This window comes from Buceros rhinoceros, unplaced genomic scaffold, assembly GCF_000710305.1.
Source record: "Buceros rhinoceros silvestris isolate BGI_N320 unplaced genomic scaffold, ASM71030v1 scaffold7561, whole genome shotgun sequence".
NCBI classification, from domain to species: Eukaryota; Metazoa; Chordata; class Aves; order Bucerotiformes; family Bucerotidae; genus Buceros; species Buceros rhinoceros.
Window position 1 is genome coordinate 15,105 of NW_010395898.1, and position 4,375 is coordinate 19,479.

The following is a 4,375-nucleotide window of genomic DNA, read 5'->3' on the forward strand; positions in this document are numbered from 1 at the left end:
TCTTTCCAGGAACATGGACAATGCAATTATACACACTAACAAAATGTGCTGTCTTTTAGATAGTACCAACTCTGTCCAGCAGGTAGTCCAAATTGTGTAGCTCTGGACACAAGGGGACCACAAGAATCTTTTACCACATCAGATCACAACATTTAAGTCGTTAAGCTCTTCGCACAACGACATGCAGTCCAGATAAACACCTTCAAACATGTATTACGAGCCATCTTCAGAGCTTTCAGACTTTTTGCCCTCTACCACTCCAAACACATGTTGGTTCCAGAACCTCAGCCTACCAGTTAAGAAAACTCTTCTAATCCCTGACCTATAGGCATGCATGGGCACTTTGTACTATTTATCATACGAGCATCGTATCATATCTGCCACAGTACAATTTCAGCTTCATTTGTTCTTCTGTCCTTTTGCTATTCACCCTGTCATTTGTTTCACACAACTTCCCCTTTTCACCTCTGCAGGTTTAGTCTTCTCTTGCTTCAGTTTCCATTTGTCTTTCTTGAGCACAAGTGACCACATTCAACTAACTATGGATTAGTTTACCTGACTAAATTACATGGACCTAACATACAAACTGAAGTAGAAAACTTGTCTTCTCAGACAACGAATATAATCAGTGAAGAAAACAAGCTCCTAAAAGTTGAGAACTGGATGGTCTACCCTCTTGTCCTGCATTGCCACCCTGTTGTCTACATAAGGAGGCTTTAAGAGAGCAGGCCTCCTCATCATGGCACCAAAGCTTTGTCGTAAGCGTGCCAGAGGAGCACAGCATAGCACTCCGTGTGATATGAATAACTCTTCCATGTTATGCCAAGAAATACCTCAGCTGATACATTGCACTAGCCCTTTTTTATTTTTTAATTGCCTTTTTTCTCTTGCAACTTCCACACGACCTCGCATGACTGCTGTGTACTTTTGACACTACTTATTGTGAATACACACTCGACTACTACTTCTTTACACATGAAAGAGATAGACCTGCAGCCAATTATGTAAGAATTAAAAATTAAAAAATTGAACTGCCTGATAAGCAACTCGCAAACCCTTGTCTCTCAACTAGTGCAAGCTAGACACTTATAAAAGGGCTCCAGGAAGAGTCTCCATACCGAAATCACACCCTGACCCACAAGACTGAAGTGTAGCCAAGGCAGAGAACATGCTGGTGACAGATGTCCTGCTGGATGCAACTCATTGGACTGAGACAGTTTCTGGGACATTCAAAAGAAAAGAAAGAAACAGGCTTTTCTCTAAAGTAGCAATTTTGCTAGCTTAAAAATTGTCCAAATCAAGATGAATTTTCCCAGGCACTAGATAAAGCACCTTTCTCATTTGGGAACAATCCCTCTGATCAAAGGTCACCCCCTGTGGATTGCCACCAGCCAACGTAATTTTGCAAATCATAAAACTATAACACGAGATTGCAGCAGCTGCCATTGGGCCACCTTCAGGTAACTCCAGCAACTCCCTTACAGCTTCCTCCTCAGATAGCTCAAAGACTTGCCTCCACAAAAGGGAAAACTTAACTGATATCTTCTTTCACCTATCTAGAAAATTTCACTTCTGAATGCAATGCACGAAATTCTGCCCTCAGAGCAGTCGTACGTACTGACCTCTCAGTTCAGTGGTGACTACACTGATTGCAAGAGCGTTATCTTAAATTTACAGTCAAGTAAAGCAAGATCTAATCCAGAAACTTCATCAACTGTTTCTGTTTGTCTGGCAGTAAATGGTCTGATGTTATACTGACCAAGATGACTGCAAAACCCACCTTTTATTATGAAATGTTTAGCAGGTTTTTAAAATATTCATAGGATACGTACATTATTGTTATCTGGCATGGGCAGGTTTAAAAATGCATGGAATCAGTTTCTAGTGCCGCACTCGTGTAAATGGAAGTACTTGAAAGTTTATTTACAGCATTGTTTTCTTGCATTAAAAAAAATACCCCAAACCTACTACTCTGTATGTTAAGGTATTTTACTGCCAGATACAACAGATTTTTATGGCAGCATTTACTAATTTTTCTTAATCATTCCTAATATCCTCCTAGTTTACTAAGTATTTATCCTAAATAAAAAGATAATATGCAGATGTATTGTGAAATCATCAGCTCGTAGTAGTAGAACTCTATTGACTTTAAAAGTGGATGTGTTGATTCATGTCTATTGCTACCAGGTGTATGTGCACATTAACATACACACATGCATATATTTTATTCCTAAAGGTATTTTAGTGAAACAAAAAAGACATATATTCACTGCATAAAATTCAACCAGACTATGCGTATACACATATTTCAACAGAGTAAGAGATATGGGAAATTTCTACTGTCAAATTGTACTTTAAAAAGTCAAAGACTGTTGGTAAGTAGAGCAAGGAATTAAGTGTACTTCTGAAACGATCTGTCAGTTTTCTGAGAAACTTATTTAAACCTTGACAGAAATACTGCTTACACCCAATGACAGTCATTCGGTCTTAAGCAATTGAGTTGAATATCCTTTCACAGATGGCAGCCCCGCACAATGACACCAACACCAGAGCCCTTTGTCACCACTGAAAGTTATTTTGTAAATTACAAGAGTTGTTGGGTACTGGGAACCCATCAGCGCATGTTCTGTAGCAGTATCAATGCAAATGGAAGAGGACATTTAAAGGAAAATAATTTTCCCCTTGGAGACACAGAGCTTATAGTTGAACTAGAGAAGTTTTAAGCCAAGGACAAGATTCAGCATCGTAGATTAAGAAGTGAGGGTTTGGCTAATCTCAAAATATTTTAATTGCATAAACACTGGCAGAGGCATTCTATTTTTCTTTTCTTGTTCTTAAGCCTTTGGCAACATCTTCCTCCCACACTAACTCGAGGCGTTCTTGCAGCCAGGTGTTCATGCTGGTGCACAAAGACCATGCAAGTTCTATGCAGCAGGTAACTTCTACAAGTATGTTCAAGAAGACTATATAAGAACGCATGTCCTGTGTAGGCTTTCTGACCTATCCCTAATGCCCAAAAAGAGAATTTTAAAATTCTACATCTACTGCTTCGCACAAAAAATAATTTTCACATATACTATGTGATGCCTTTTAAATGCACTCCTTTGTTCTTCCTACCTAAAATAAAACAACACTACATGAACTGTCTGACCAGAGCTAAATAATCATTGAATAATCACTGAAATTTGAACAAAATAGTTCATAAGAAACTGGTTGCATTTAGACTGCGAACGTGGGCAAGTTTGGTAATATTATATCCACTTTTGATACAAACAATTACTGAATCTCCATGAAGTTTTTCACAGGTCAATAACACGTTTCTGTTATGTACAGACCAAGTTCAAAACTTATTTTTATTAGGCAATGTGTTGATTGATAGAAGCTTTTACACCTTTGGAGTTCAAATGGATTTATCAGATAAATTTCTGTTGTGAATTACTTGCTCAGCTTCAAAGACAAACGTTTTACAATTGTGGGAACACATCTTTTCTTCAGGGTGCTTCCTCGAGACAGACAGCCGTCCATTTAGAGAAGGGACTACAACAAAGTTGACTCACCAATACTGAATATTTGCTGCAGCATTTGCATATGAGCATCGGCTTACATTTACGGTCTGAAATGCAGATCTCGTATCGATGTAAAATAGAGTAAGAACACAAGGCACTTTGGTGCGAAGGGAGTGAAAGCAACACAGTGGAGCAAACAGTAATGAAACACACCCCCCACACAGCCTTTTCTCGATCAGATGACTTACTTCCTTATTAAATAAGATATAATGGGAAAAATGTCTTTAGAAAATACTTAATTTCTCTAAAATTTGGTACAATGGGGTCAGCCATTACTGATTAAAAAAAAAAAGCAGCAAAGAATATATTTGAAAACAACGGAATTTCCCAAAAAGTGTGCTATTTGACTGCTACATTTTAAGAGAAAACTAACAGCTCAGTTTCTTAAATAAAAGATGGGAAATATATATTTTATGTATGCATTATGTACAACAAGTTCAAGTCTGTAATACCTATCTGCTTACATATTGTATCAGATGCAAAATCCTACCCTACCAACAGAATGGCTGTACCTGTATGCTGACACCTGTTTGTTAAATCAAGGGAGAGTTGAACAAATTATGTGGAGTGAGTCTGCAGAATGTAGAACTATTAATGAGGAAAGTGATGGGACTGGCATTGACAGCTTCATACCAGCAGATCACCACTTTGAATCAACAAGATCCCTGGGAATGAAAAGTTCCGTTCAGCTGTGGTGCAGCTTAGGTATTCTCATCACAGAGATAAGATAACTGTCATTTACTATTAACTTCACTTATTTTTTCTAATACGACTGAAATCAGAATCAACTCTCTCAATATAAAGGAATG

General features: G+C 38.0%; 1 protein-coding gene across 1 annotated transcript in view; it reads right to left on the reverse strand.

Annotated features, from left to right (window-relative positions):
- LOC104501823 (usherin-like) overlaps positions 1–4,375 on the reverse strand; it is a gene marked incomplete at both ends in the record, with an annotated part of 125,941 nt that overhangs the window by 14,753 nt on the left and 106,813 nt on the right. The window lies entirely within an intron of this gene.